Source organism: Chanodichthys erythropterus, chromosome 12 (assembly GCF_024489055.1).
Source record: "Chanodichthys erythropterus isolate Z2021 chromosome 12, ASM2448905v1, whole genome shotgun sequence".
In the NCBI taxonomy this organism is placed as follows: Eukaryota; Metazoa; Chordata; class Actinopteri; order Cypriniformes; family Xenocyprididae; genus Chanodichthys; species Chanodichthys erythropterus.
Window position 1 is genome coordinate 36710520 of NC_090232.1, and position 16978 is coordinate 36727497.

Below are 16978 nucleotides of genomic sequence, written 5' to 3' on the forward strand. Positions count from 1 at the left end.
TTTCCAAAACATGTTTTACTCTAAAACTGTAAGAAAATCAAAGTCATAAATCTAAACAAGTTCCAAATTTGAGGTTCACTTCAATAAAAATTTTGGTTTAACTTAAAGTTATCTGGTTGCCTTAATTTTGAGTTAATTGAACTTAAAAATTTGAGTTAATACAATGAAGGCGATTAGTTTAATCAACAGAAACTCAAAATATTATGATATCGGAACCACGTTAATTATCTAAGTTAACTTCTTACTGTGTTTATCTCAAAAAATTAGCTTTTAGTAAGATTTTGTTTGGTCCCAAATGTTTCCACTAGATGAAATTCGCTTCAAATTAACTTCCAATGCAATCTTTTTTGACCACAAACAGGACAAGATGTGATTATTTTTTTCAGGACCATTTAACCATGCATGTTTTGTGTGTGTGTGTGTGTGTGTGTGTGTGTGTGTGTGTGTGTGTGTGTGTGTGTGTGCGCACAGCAAGTGCTAAGGACAAAAACTTTTACCAAGTTTCGTACCATTCCGATGAAGAGAAATTTTTTTTTTCAGTCATTTTCATTTTTCAGTCATAAATGATCGAAGAGCACCAGATGGTTAAAGAACCATCTGTTTTAGAGTGGTGTAGTTGCATCAAAATTCTCAATTTAAAAAAAAAAAAATAATAATAATATTAATAATATCAAAGTGAATGCTTTAGGATACACCAATGCTGAATGTTGGAAGTATGCATCCTCTTCTTCAAACATGCATTGTATGTTTCTTGTGCCTTCCGCCCTGCTATTCTTATACTCCGGCTGAGGTGACAGTGGGCGTCTGTCCTTCTGTCCTGTCTCACTTTGGGTGTGTCTGTAATAACATGGCCCATATCCTCCTCTCTGAATCATAGGAAGGAAGCCTGTGACGGTGATGGACCCAAACAATTCATGTATCCTCCTGTCAGGTCTTTCCTCAGACATGGGAAAGACATGACCGGAGAGGGTGTGATGGACTTGATTACTTTCATCTGTCTTAGGTCTCTGTGGGGGACAGGACACATGGTTAATTTTGCAAATGTGCCCTGGGGTGCAGTTCAAAGACCCTCTGCATATCAGAAATCTGGTTCAGGTTTTTATAAGCATCTTTTTTTGTGGTTTAATAGGGAATCCTTCCCTGTCTGGGAAGTTTAGGTTCCAAATTTGTATTTTCAGTTGGATTATATATAGATGTTTCCTCAACTTCATGGGCAGTCTTATGTCCCAGATGTTGTTTTTTTTTTTTTATTAAAACAAACACATTTGACGTTTTACAGTGTGTATATATAATATATTACATTTTGTTTTCATTTTACATGTAATTTTATAACATTTATTATTATTATTTTTTTAAATCAAATACCTTTTGTATAATTGTCTTCATTTTAAATCTTAAACTAATATTTTTTTTTGTTTAAATGTACATAATTTTAAGTAAAATCAGTAATTTACATAAAATATAGCCTACATTAACAGTCAAATTTTGTAATAATAAATTTGTTTTAAATATATATTTTAATATAATCACCAATGCAGCATTTATTTGATATTTATTAAAAAAAAATACAGTAAAAACAGTAAAATTGTGAGATATTATTGCAATTTTAAAATGAAATTTATTCCTATGATGCAAAGCTGAATTTTCTGCATCATTACTCCAGTCTTAAGTATCACATGATCCTTCAGAAATCATTTTTAAAAATCTGAATTATTTCAAAATAAAAAAATGTCCAAAGTTGCTCATGGTGTGTATTTAGGAAGCATAAAATACTAGCGATGAAATTAACCCCAAATTGTTTACATTTTCATCATGTGGTTAAAATGCAGTTCAAAGTTATTTTCCACCATTTAAAAAAAAAAAAAAAAAAAACTTGCCATTTAACTGATGGCAGATGGCAGACCAAATATAAATATCAAATGGTTCCATGACACCTAACTGAAATTAGTATCTATAGCTGCCCAAAAAACACAGTAGAGTAATAGGTACAGCTTTACTAAAAGCTGTTACTATATCTATTAGCAATTTGATTTATCACCAATATATACATGGTAGTTGATTGCACAAATCAGCAGAGTGTTGTAACACAAGCAGAGATGGTTCCCTTCCAGGTCTCTTACAGCGGAACACTTGACCTTCAGACCAACAAACAGGTCACTCTCCCACAGTCGAACTGCTTAAATACAGACGCATTACCCACTGATATGAAAAATGCCCTCATGTGTATCAGTAAATAAACATTTGATACCAAGAGCACCATAAGTGCTTTACAAGAAGGTTTTTGCTGTCTTTTATCAAAAACAACAAAACCAGTGGAGAGGGTAATAGTGGATGGTTATTAGCGTCAGAGGCTACAGGTTCATGCTGTTCTCACCCCACCTCCTGCCTCTATATGCTGTAAAATGATACTGTAAACAGTCCATCAGCTGGGTTAGTCAGCATACCTTCACTGCCAGACAGTCAGAACCCGACTGAGAGCCTGAGGATCATGTTGTACACAAACACACTCATACTCACAGTAACTAGCCTGAAGTTAGTGATCAGTTAAAGTCACCATGAAATCAAAATTCACTTTTTTTAATATTGTATTTATTATAAATGAATTATCCATGCAATTTTTTAAAAATTCATTAGCCCTCATAATCTTTAATCAAAATATCTTCCCCTCCCTCTTGCAGCAATATCTCTTCTTTTCTCTGACGTGTTTACTGGCATGAGGGCGGGACAACCTGTCACTCACATGATGTCACAGCAATAGCAAACCACCACCATCTAATCAATTCCCAATGGAAAATTCAAGTCCCACCCTACATTTTGTCTTGTTTGGGAAGCTGTTTCACTCAGTGTTTTCTTCCCTATTATAATGTATATCTATCTCAACTTCTGTTTCATGCCAACTTTAAAGGAAATTTGTGTAATTTTCAATGTTAAAATATGTGTTTGCACAATTACACCGTGTCTACACCGGCGTAAAAAGACAATAGAACCCACTATAATCAGTGATATTGTCTGGATGCCGCACGGCACAACGCAACACAAATTCCTGACAGATTCCCTGTTAATTTTCTGACATAGTCCAATTGCTTTGTAACAGTCGGTTTGTCGCGTTCAGTGTAGACAGCAGATATAATTCACCCAAAAGTGAATCATCATTCAACTATTTTTGTCCGTATACAATAAAAGTCAATGTGTCAATGTAACACTGGACTCCAATAATTCCCCTCCCTGCATTTGTTATTTTACAGTGATCTAAGATAAAACCTGCTGGTTCTTTTTACAGTAATGATTATATCTGTGTGTTTGTTTTTGATGGGGCTGGTCTCAGATCAGTGCATATTAACCATACTCACCCAGACTCACATAGCCATTCATATTTTTCCTAACTGTCTGTCATACAGCAGATGGGCCAACAGCTGTGCATCTCGCAGATAACGTGCTGTTATTCTCCTGCCAGCCAAGATTTCCCAACAGTCTCAGATGACAGAGGAAAGCACACTGCAGGTTATGATTCACTAGAACTTATGTTCACTCCCAAAGTACTAGTGAATTTTGAAGAACAAAAAAAAAAAAGTTTTGTAGTGTAACATTTTTTGCTTGAAGGTTAAATATAAATATTCTGTTTCTATTGTGAAGTTATTTTTAATATCATATAGTTGTATGCCAATTTTAAACCAAAACCGAGAATAGTAACCACATTAAATTCAAAAACAATGTCTCGAGTTATCAAGCAAACAAGCCAGAGAAAAAAAAAAAAAAAGGCAGCAGGCAAACCCATTAGGACATCTTGGGAGCATAGATGTAGCCTACCAAGCAATTTTCACAATTTGTGCCAAACAAATCCCCAGTAAAATGTTACAGATAAATTATTGTCTGCCTGTAATCTATATATTTACATTGTCAGGTGTAATGTATTACTAAGTAATTAATTACTGTAATTTAATTACTTTTCCCTTGAAAAGTTAAAGTAGGGGTTACTCTTAATTTTTCTGTAATTTAATTAGTTACTTCTGATGTAATTGCATTAAATACGTTATAGACTATAGAACAATTCTATATAAAACAATAGTGACATCAAAATGCTTTGTTAAAATGTATGTTAAATCAATATCTAATATTAAAATGAATGTTTATAATATAACCTTCTCCCTTTAAATACTTTGGTCAGTTCAAGAATATAATTTAAGCAATTTTAATATTATTTATTTAAAAGAATTAAAAGAGCAGTTACATGTCTATCCTTGTGTTGTTCAACTGGTTGCAATACTTTTTAAAGACAGTAATTAGTACAGTAATCTTATTATGTTGAAGATGTAATTAGTAGCTAGTATTAACTTAGAGTAGACTCACTCAACACTGTGTGTGCATGCGTGTGTGCATACATGCGTGTTTTTGTGATTTATGAGGATACAAATTTGTATAATGACATTACGCCTATCGGATACACCAATAATTGTATTTAGACTGACAGTGTGAACATAGCCTTTGACACATCAGACAGGCTGTGTACTTTGTCTTTCAATTTCCCCTTCTCAATCTATGTTAAAGCACACCAAAGAAATCTAGTGCTATTGGTCTGATCACTCTGCTTTGGCTGAAATTTGACACTTATTTACGTCACACAAATGAACACCAACTTTAAACAACTGCTGCAAATTAAACGATTAGTCCACTTTCAAGTAAAATTTTCCTGATAATTTACTTACCCCCACGTCATCCAAGATGTTCATGTCCTTCTTTCTTCAGTTGAAAAGAAATGAAGGTTTTTGATGAAAACATTCCAGGATTATTCTCCTTATAGTGGATTTCAATGGACTCCAAATGGTTGAAGGTCATAATTACGGTTTCAGTGCAGCTTCAAAGGGCTTTAAATGATACCAGACGAGGAATAAGGGTCTTATCTAGCGAAACAATCGGTCATTTTCGAAAAAAAAAACAAACAAACAAAAAAACAACAACTGTATATGCTTTATAAACACAAATGATCATCTTGTACGTGCTTCCGCTTTCCTTATTCTTTTAAAAAGCTTACGTTGTATGTCCTACACCTTCCCTATTCTACTTAAGGAACGAATGCGGCTCCAATTCTGTTTTTTTCTGTAAGTTGAATAGGGAAGGCATGGGACATACAGTATGTCTGGAACCACTGAAGTCCACTATAAGGACTATAATCCTGGAATGTTTTCATCAAAAACCTTAATTTCTTTTTGACTGAAGAAAGAAAGACATGAACATCTTGGATGACATGGGGGTAAGTAAATTATCAGGAAATGTTGATTTTAAAGTGAACTAATCCTTTAAAATTACCAGAATAAAAAAAATTCACTCATGTATGTATAATTGTGATAAAAGTCTGTTCTCCTATACACATTTTTCACCGTTGTATCCAAGTAAAAAATCTGTAAATTTCTCCTTATGCTTTTCTCATGTACAATTTGAACTAAATATGAAGTGTCTTCAAAATATTAATATAATGCTTTTCGTATAATGTTTTCTAAAAAGATAAGACAAGACCAGTCCACAGAAAATAATCTCTAAATGTAGAGATAATACTGTACAGTATTATAAAAATAAATGTGCTGCAACTGGGCTTGGCATACACTAACATGTGACAATACAAACTCAACTGCCCCTTTTTTCTTTATGAAGTCAGCTACTATTGCTTATTGTAATGGTATAGTGATGAAACACAACCCGCCACTATGCTGGTTCTATCTGAAATTTACCTCAGTTAAGGCCTCTTTGGCTTTGGCACGTTCCTTCTGGCCACCGCCACAGTCAAAGGCAAGAATCCGCTGCACTGGTAGAGGACTGGTTTTTCCTTACAGCTCCTGTTGAGAAAAAATAAAAAAAAAAAAATATATATATATATATATATATATATATATATATATATATATATATATATATATATATATATATATATATATATATATATATATATATATATATATATATATATATATATATATATATATATATATATATATATATATATATATATATATATATATATATATATATATATATGTATATATATATATATATGTATATATATGTATATATGTATATATATGTATATATATATATATATGTATATATATATATATGTATATATATATATATGTATATATATATGTATATGTATATATGTATATGTATATATGTATATGTATATATGTATATGTATATATATATATATATATATATATGTGCAGTAAACATCTCCAACCTCCAGACTAATAACCTCCTGAATCCTGATTGAAATCTCATCTGTAATGTAGATCAGTTAAAGGATAAACAGGTATATAAAGAATTTAAATAATAATTTAAATTTAGCAGAATCATTTAATATGCTGATTTGGTGCTCATGCAAAATTTCTAATTATTATCAATGTTGAAAATGGTTGTGCTGCTTAACATTTTTGTGGAAATGGTGATACCTTTTTCAGGATTCTTTGATGATTAGAAAATGTTAATTAATTAAGTTAATTAAGTTAATCTTACCACAAATGTTTGAATGATATAATTGTTTCCACAAAAATATAAAGCAACAACTGTTTTGAATACTGATAATAATCATAAATGTTTCTTGAGCATCAAATCATCATATCAGAATGATTTCTGAAGGATCATGTGACACTGAAGACTGGGGTAATGATGCTGAAAATTCAGCTTTGATCACAGGAATAAATTATATTTTACTATAGAATGCAGGTTAATAATATTTCACAATATTACTGTTTTTACTGTATGTTTGATTAAATAAATGCAGCCTTGGTTAGGAGAAGAGACTATATCATTACTTAGCATTAGTTGACATGAACTAAGAATGAACCACTTCTACATCATTTATTATAATAAATGATGTATTATAATTATAATCATTGTTAATGTTAATTCCAACATTTACAAATACATTAAATTCTATATTTGTTAACATTAGTTAATGCACTGTGAAGTAACATGAACAATGTACAACTGTATTTTATTAGCTAACGTTAATAAAGATTAACAAATAACTATATAATGTTAATGGTTAGTTCATGTTATAAACTAAGAAATGAACCCTTGTTGTAAAGTACGGGTCTGCGGTAGGCCTTAGCTAGCTTAAGTTAACACTAGCTTATCACTAGCATTACCACACAGTTAAAACTGAAAATGAAAGCAGTTAAAATTCGTCAGTTATATAATTATAATCCTCTGGATCGTCTGCGTGTTAGCGTGCCCTCTGCTAACATAAGAGTTAACTATAACATTACGATTCAATACCGAGCTAATAAGCAATAAAAAGTCCAAACCTTAAGTTTAAACTTTAAGCCAACGAGTACACAATATAATTAATAAGAAATTAATTCATTAATAGAACAGTTTGACTTACTTTGGTGATGTTTTTGAAGTAGGATACCGACCGAGCACCGTCTGTGTCTGCCTCTTCTAAACTCCAGAAAAAAATTCGCGCGCTCGTTTCCACGGATACGGGCCGAATCTGCTTTGCGACTGTTGTTCCCGCCCATGGAAACCGGGACCGGGCTGGATCCGTTTTAGAGCAGTGAAACGGAGGTGACTGTAACGCGGATTTGCCGGTTTGAAAACGGATCCGGCACGGAGTCACCTGCTGTATGAGGCCTACTATAAAACGATATGTTTTAGGGCTGGACAATATGACGATGTATAACAATGATAGCTATGATTAACGTTACTCGGATTTAAACCATTTGTAAAATAAAATATTCACAGGCAGATTGCTTTATGTAACTAGATGTCCCCGGCGTCAAATCAGGCACATATAAATGTCAGGAAACACGACTCCTGGCTGCATGTCAATATTCATGGATTAGGTTTATTTGACAAGTTGTAAGGAACATTCAGTTCCATCCTTTAGTGTAATTCCTTAGTTTTTTCGCGTTTTCTCGGTTTCCCCTATTAAATCCAGTCATACAGCAGGTTCTTTTGCCACTCAGTCCAGCTGAGGGTTCGCGCTTTCGGCGGGAAAGCGACGTCGATGCATACCCTCTATATAAGGTAAAATTAAGCATATGTAATTGGATTTTGTTATGTTTTAAAATTCTCATAATCACATTTTATTGATTACATAATTACATATTGATTGTAATACATTTAACTTAACACATTCGTATTCATGGTTCTCTGATTTTGATGCAGGTAAACAATTTAAATCTTTTTTTTTTATGTGTTGATATTGTTTTTACTTATTTTAATTCAACATTTTTATGATTGAATTAATTATTAGTCTTTCATGAGCTCACTAACGCCCTGCAGTTCCTTCACAGTTTGGGAAACCCTAATGTAATGTGATGTTTAATGCTCTTAATATGTATGGTATCAATAATATTGTTCTTTTCAAATTAATATGTTAAATGAGTGTTAAAAAGTAATCTAAAAGTAATCAAAAAGTAGTCAGAATATGTTACCTAAAATACATAATGTAACATATTACGTTACTAACTACAATTTTCATCATGTAATTTGCGATCTGCAACGGACTACTACATGTAAGTAATATACCAAGCACTGTATATGTGACTAATATGCATCCTGCAGTGTGAAGTGTCACCCTTAAACTGTTCAGAAACAGCTCTTGCAAATCCAGAGCTACTAATTGACCTGACTGTAATGCAATGTACGTGCATATGAATGTAAAACTCATATGAATGAATTGAGAGAGAGATTGACAGCAGTTAACAATGGTGTAGGAAGGTCAAAGAGCTCAGTGTTCACATCTCTTCATTAGCAAAAGAGACCATGATGATGTGTTATGCAACTGTTCTCTAGCTGCAAGTAATGCCACAGGCTCGACTGTGAAATGTCTGGTGTCCTCTAACGGCTAGCAAACAACCAATTATTTGAGGGGTATGACATCTTCTGTTAACAGTGCCTTGAAAAGGACATCTTTGCATTGCACATGCTGCTTAGCATTGTTCTTTTTTAATACCTCTGATTTAGTGATGTGAAAATGACAGCTGTGACTAGTTTCACATTCATATCTGTTCTAGCATTTGCATTTTTCAGCCATATTTTTTGTTTAAAAACAAACACCATTACAGATTTTTCAAGTACATTTCTAGTTAAAAAAAAAAAAACAAAAAAAAAAAACATAATGTGGTGTAGAAAGTATCCTTGAAACTGTTGGAGTAAATCAGTCATTCAGTCAACTAGTCATTGCAGTTATGAATACATCTGCTGCCTGTGATTGCTTCTGTAAAAATAAATAAATAAAATAAAAAATAAATAAAAAATCTGTTTTATTTTCTACAGAAACCATGGAAACTTGCATCTTCTCTAGCTTCCTGAAGAGCGGACCAGTCATTCACACTTTCTCTGATGGATCATTACCATCAGCGCAGCTCCAATTGACAGATGAAAATGGCAGTTTGTCTGTGTGTAATGTCTGCTGTCAAGTCATTGCTATTACAGGTAAAACGCTACAGTTATATCAAGTTTCATATGCTGGGATCCCTTCTTCTATAAAATTCATAAACATGAAGTGTATTGTGCTGCCACCTAGAGGATACATGTAGAACAGAGAAGAGAAAGCATTTCAGTTATGGAAACAGTTATTTATTGATATTCATCAAACAAACTTTAGTCTAATATATTATGTCTTTTATCACAGTGAAGGGAAACGTATTATACTTACACTTACCAAATAAATCTATAAAAAGATACGATAGACAATAAAGGGATTCACCTAAAAATACAAATTCTGTCATTTACTCACCATTGTGTCGCTCCATATCTGTTTTACTTTCTTTGTGAAGCCTAAGTTTTTGTTGTTGTTGTTGTTAATGGAAGTAAGTGGTAGCAAAACTGTTTGGCACCAGCTTTCCTTAAAATATTTGAAGAGTCTGGTTCCAAAACGCGATAAACGGCATTTAAAAAAAAAAAAAAAGATTTTCCGCCAAAATCAGTAGTATTGTATCTGGTCGGTATTGAAAAGTCGTTTATTAATTTTGAGCAAAAGTCGATATCCGTCGTGTTCCGTCATGTTTTCTCCCTTTCTTTACAAAATGCGACAAACGCCCAGCAAACGCCAGTCTCCTTTCTCTGCAGACCGCAATATATCCGCTCAACCAATCACATCGCTCCATTCCACCCACTGTAAACAGTAATGGCGGCATCCTATAGTTTCCCTTATCTGCTTTGTACATTGTGATCAACAAAAACAGAAAAAATAATAATTCTGACGGCACTGATGAACCTGTGGTGGTTTCTGCGATGGGGAAGAAACGTAAGTCATCGAAATGTAATCATTTGCGTGAGAAGATGTCGGGAGGAGGAACAATATGCCGGCTGTCAAACTTCTCCACGACAACATCAAACTTCTGTCATGGTCCCCAAAACTGAACAATGAACAGTTTTTAAAAGCCGTTTTAATGTACTCGGCAAATGAGTTTATTTTAACCGTGCGGTGGCGCCAGATCTGTAATCGGTTGGCTACTGACAAACGGAGACATTAACATGATGACTCGTTGAATTCATTTTGGGAGCGACGACTGAATGCATTTTTAGTCAAATGCCTGTATATAAGAATAGTATTGACAAAGTTCAGAGGCTGTCATAGACGTGAATCAACTTACTTTGTTGTGTATTTTCAATATAAAAAATAACTTTTATATTGATGGATTAATTGCATTTTGGGTTTTTATAATAAAACTTTAAAAATTCAAATCTAGATTTTGATTTTCAATGTTTTTATAACCAAAAGAAGCTATGTGAAAGTTTGAAACAGAAAATAGTGGTTTTCATCTTGCCGCTTTCTTGGTAAAGAAAACACATTTTTACTCATCCATCCATCCATCCATTTTCTTCCGCTTTATCCGGGGCCGGGTCGCGGGGGCAGCATTCTAAGCAGAGACACCCAGACTTCCCTCTCCCCAGACACTTCCTCCAGCTCTTCCGGGGGAATCCCGAGGCGTTCCCAGGCCAGCCGAGAGACATAGTCCCTCCAGCGTGTCCTAGGTCTTCCCCGGGGCCTCCTCCCGATGGGACATGCCCGGAACACCTCCCCAGGGAGGCGTCCAGGAGGCATCCGGAACAGATGCCCGAGCCACCTCAGCTGGCTCCTCTCGATGTGGAGGAGCAGCGGCTCTACTCCGAGCTCCTCCCGAGTGACAGAGCTCCTCACCCTATCTCTAAGGGAGCGCCCAGCCACCCTACGGAGGAAGCTCATTTCGACCGCCTGTATCCGGGATCTCATTCTTTCGGTCATGACCCAAAGCTCATGACCATAGGTGAGAGTTGGAACGTAGATTGACCGGTAAATCGAGAGCTTCGCCTCACGGCTCAGCTCCTTCTTCACCACGACGGACCGGTACATTGACCGCATTACTGCAGAAGCTGCATCGATCCGCCTGTCAATCTCCCGCTCCGTCTTTCCCTCACTCGTGAACAAGACCCCAAGATACTTAAACTCCTCCACTTGAGGCAGGACTACTCCACCAACCTGAAGGGGGCAAGCCACCCTTTTCCGGCTGAGAACCATGGCCTCGGACTTGGAGGTGCTGATTCTCATCCCAGCCAGTTCACACTCGGCTGCAAACCGTCCCAGTGCGCGCTGAAGGTCCTGGTTTGATGGAGCCAACAGGACAACATCATCTGCAAAAAGCCGTGACGAAATCCTATGGTCCCCAAACCGGACTCCCTCCGGCCCCTGGCTGCGCCTAGAAATCCTGTCCATAAAAACAATGAACAGGACCGGTGACAAAGGGCAGCCCTGCCGGAGTCCAACACGCACCGGGAACAGGCCTGACTTACTGCCGGCAATGCGAACCAAGCTCCTGCTCTGGTCGTACAGGGACCGGACAGCCCTTAGCAGGGGGCCCCGGACCCCATACTCCCAGAGCACCCCCCACAGAGTGCCACGAGGGACACGGTCGAATGCCTTCTCCATATCCACAAAGCACATGTGGACTGGTTGGGCAAACTCCCATGAACCCTCCAACACCCTGAAGAGGGTATAGATCTGGTCCAGTGTTCCACGACCGGGACGAAAACCGCATTGTTCCTCCTGGATCTGATGTTCGACTATCGGCCGAATTCTCCTCTCCAGTACCCTGGCATAGACTTTTCCAGGGAGGCTGAGGAGTGTGATCCCCCTGTAGTTGGAACACACCCTCCGATCCCCCTTCTTATAAAGAGGGATTACCACCCCGGTCCACCAGTCCATGGGCACTGTCCCCAACCGCCACGCGATGTTGCAGAGGCGTGTCAACCAAGACAGCCCTGCAACATCCAGAGACTTAAGGTACTCAGGGCGGATCTCATCCACCCCCGGTGCCTTGCCACCGAGAAGCTTCTGAACTACCTCGGTGACTTCAGCTTGGGTGATAGACGGGTCCACTTCTGAGCCCTCGGCCTCTGCTTTCTCAGAGGAAGACGTGTCGCTGGGGTTGAGGAGATCCTCGAAATATTCCTTCCACTGTCCGACGATATCCCCAGTTGAGGTCAACAGCTGCCCACTTCCACTGTAAACAGTGTTGGCAGGGCACTGCTTCCCCTTCCTGAGGCGCCGGATGGTTTGCCAGAATCTCCTCGAGGCCGACCGATAGTCTTTCTCCATGGCCTCACCAAACTCCTCCCAGACCCGAGTTTTTGCCTCCACAACCATCCGGGCTGCAGTCCGCTTGGCCTGCCGGTACCCGTCAGCTGCCTCAGGAGTCCCACAAGCCAGCCAGGCTCGATAGGACTCCTTCTTCAGCTTGACGGCATCCCTTACTTCCGGTGTCCACCACCGGGTTCGGGGATTGCCGCCACGACAGGCCCCGGAGACCTTACGGCCACAGCTCCGAATGGCCGCGTCTACAATGGAGGCTGAGAACATTGTCCACTCGGACTCCATGTCTCCAACCTCCCTCGGGATCCGATCGAAGCTGTGCCGGAGGTGGGAGTTGAAGACCTCTCTGACAGGGGGCTCGGCCAAACGTTCCCAGCAGACCCTCACAACACGTTTGGGTCTGCCGAGTCTGTCCAGCCTCCTCCCTCGCCATCGGATCCAACTCACCACCAGGTGGTGATCAGTTGACAGCTCCGCCCCTCTCTTCACCCGAGTGTCCAATACATACGGCCGGAGGTCCGATGAAACAACCACAAAGTCGATCATCGATCTCCGGCCTAGGGTGTCCTGGTGCCATGTGCACTGATGGACACCCTTATGCTTGAACATGGTGTTCGTTATGGACAAGCCATGACTAGCACAGAAGTCCAATAACAGAACACCACTCGAGTTCAGATCAGATGGGCCATTCCTCCCAATCACTCCCCTCCATGTGTCACTGTAGTTGCCCACGTGAGCGTTGAAATCCCCCAGTAGAACGACGGAGTCCCCAGTCGGAGCACTTTCTAGCACCCCTCCCAGAGACTCCAAGAAGGCCGGGTACTCTGCACTGCAATTCGGCCCATAGGCACAAACTACAGTGAGAGACCTATCCCCAGCCCGAAGGCGCAGGGAAGCGACCCTCTCGTTCACCGGGGTAAACTCCAACACATTTCGGCTAAGCTGGGGGGCTATGAGCAAGCCCACACCAGCCCGCCGCCTCTCACTGCGGGCAACTCCAGAGTAGTGGAGAGTCCAGCCTCTCTCGAGGAGTTGGGTTCCAGAGCCCAAACTGTGCGTGGAGGTGAGCCCAACTATCTCTAGTCGGTACCTCTGAACCTCACGCACAAGCTCAGGCTCCTTCCCCGCCAGAGAGGTGACATTCCATGTCCCTAGAGCTAGATTCCGCGTCCAGGGATCGGGTTGTCTAGGCTCCCGCCTTCGACTGCCGCCCGATCCACTTAGCACCGGCCCCTTACGGTCCCTCCTGCAGGTGGTGGGTCCACGGGAGGGTGGCCCCACGTCGCTCCTTCGGGCTGAGCCCGGCCGGACCCCATGGGGGGAGGCCCGACCACCAGGCGCTCGCATACGAGCCCCAACCCCGGGCCTGGCTCCAGGGTGGGGCCCCGGCTGCGCCATGCCGGGCGACGTAACTGATCTTGGTGGAAATCTTTTCATAAGGGGCTTTTTTGAACCATTCTTAGTCTGACCTGTCACCTAGGACCGGTTTGCCTTGGGTGACCCTACCAGGGGCATATAACCCCCGACAACATAGCTACTAGGATCATTTGGGCACTCAAACCCCTCCACCACGTTAAGGTGACGGTTCGAGGAGGGGCATTTTTACTCAAATTAATCCAAATGGATTTATACTGTTTTGGAACAAAACTCTTCATTTGTGTTCCATGGAAGAAAATGGAATGACATGAGGGTGAGTAAATTACCCTTTAAACTGGAATCAGCAAATGTTCACTCTCCTCACCCTGCAGCGCTGGTGTTCCACACGGATCAGTGTTCAGACCCCTATTATTGTTCTCCATCTGCAACAGATACCATTTTTCTTAACCAATTTCTTAATCGATATTTTTCTTATAATAACAGGTAGCCTATTAGAATTTCTAAGTGCCTCTGACAAATCAAACTAGCTGTTCACCCTCTTGCTTCATTTTGACGTAACAGAGCTCCACTTCTCGCAGCCATGACCTCTGTCAAGTCTCTCTCTGTCTTGGTTAAAGGTCAGTTGTTGCCTTCAGGTGTGTAAATAACATTCCCCATAACTGTTAGAACAGCTGATGCTCCAACCAAAATACAAAACAACAAACAAAAATAACACTGCCTGCGGTGTGTTTGTTGTGTCAATTTATCTCTAGATAATCATATTTAGCAAATAAACAGTGATTACAACACTGATGCTAGGATTTTTTTTAGAGATTTCTTAATTAGAATGGAATCTTTAACATTTTATGCAGTTCAGTGTATTTTTCTTGAATGATTATTTAAATATGGCAACTTTAGTTTGACACAATCTGGTGGTTACATACGCTACTGTTCAAAAAGTTTTTTTTTTTTTTTGTTGAGAAATTAATACTTTTAGTCAGCAAAAATGCATTCCATTAAAGTGACAGTAAATTATTATGCTACAAAAGATTTATGTCAAAAAAAGTTGTTTTGAACTTTCTATTTATCAAAGAATCTTGAAAAAATAAATAAATAAATAAATAAATAAAACTGTATCACAGCTTCCACAAAAATATGAAGCAGCACAACTGTTTTTAACATTTCTCAACAGGCTGTTTTCAACATGATAATAATAAGAAATTCTTGAGCATCAAATCAGCATAATAGAATGATTTTTAAAGGATCATATGACAAAGAAGACTATAATAATAACAAATGAAAATTCAACTTTACCAGGAATACATTATTCTTAAAAATATATTAAAATAGAAACTGTAACATTACTGTTTTACTTTAATTTTTGATTTAAATAAATGCAGCCTTGGTGAGCAGAACAGACTTTTTTTTTTTTTTTCAAAAATATCTAAAAAAATCTTACCGACCCCAAACATTTAAATCTTAGTATCTCTATGTAAAAACCTATACAAATTAAACTGAGACTGATGTGTGTAAAATAGCAAGGACATTTAGCTCTGAATATGAAGCTAGTAGTGGCAGATACTACGTTATGCAACACAAAATGTAAATTTTTGAATAAAGCTTTAGACAAACCTGTTAGATGGGGAAACTGTGTGTGTGTGTGTGTGTGTGTGTGTGTGTGTGTGTGTGTGTGTGTGTGTGTGTGTGTGTGTGTGTGTGTGTGTGTGTGTGTGTGTGTGTGTGTTTTCTGAGTGTAATAGCAATTTGTAAACACTAGAGGGCGTTCACATACAAATCAGAAGCAGGTCTGCTGTAAGAGGCTTTGAGATAGACTATAGATAAAGGTCCCCTGTTGTCTCACAATGTCCTGTTTTCTGTTCATTTTCTCAAAATGAGTCATAGAACTACCTACACATCCTTTTTATATATATAAAAAACACAAAGTCAACAGGAAGCGTTTGTCACAGTGGCCTTTTTACATGATTCAGTTTCTCTTCTGTGTATATGGCAGAAATCAGAGTTTCAAAGGATTCCCAGAATTCCGCAAGGGCCAATGGATTCTTTTTCTGTAAAATTCATCAACAGTCTTTGACTGGCATCTCTACTATTGTGGGGCTGTATTGCAAATCACAAGCTATGAAAAAGAACGCCACAGCAAAGTGCTTGGACACTTTGAAATTCGAATCGCATTGTGAAATCAGCACTTATGTGTTCATAAAAGACATTGCGGCGTTATGAAATTAATCTCTGCACATTGAATAGACATGTTAATTAACAGGTCAAATAAGGAAATCAATATTCCTTTTGGCTATTGGGGAGATTCAAAACATCTTAATAACCTTAATGGAAAGAGAAACACTCAACAAACCTCATATTTACATTCACTTCAACCTCAAAGTCATTATTAAAAGGCAAGCAGGATTCTGAGCGCTGCGTGTTAAGGGGACACACCATACCAATACTTTTAGAACATGTTTAAGCATTGTGACATCAGAATGTTTTGTTAAGTATTGAATACCGGGCAGAAGGTTTGGCCTGCTGTGGTAGTCAAAGGTTGAGATCTCTTTAACCGTCATTCCAGAGGTCCGGATACCATATAGGCCTATAGTATAATACTCATTGGTTTGTACCAAGGATAATGCTTCCTGCCTCCGTGCACTCTTTATACCCCACATGTCACTTGATTCAGTGCCAGTCTAGTGCCCGGTGTGTGGGCCTCAATAGGGCTTTGTAAGCACTGCCATCCCGGTCTCTCGACCCACCCCCAGGCAGCTATTCATGGGTTCCCATGATTCCGCTCAGTTGGCTCCGGTACAATATGTGTCTGTCAGTGGCACCTCATTGGCATGCACTGGCACACGCACATGGCTATGTCTCAACCAAGTGTGCCCACTCACTGTGCCTTCCAGAGACGGTTGAATCCAAAATGGTTTGCACTGGGCACTGATTCGAACTCTCTAAGACTGCCCTAGATTCATCAAATATGATTGCTACTTTCATATATAAATGCCAAAGGTTTCCATGTTAATTAGAAATACAAAGAAAAAA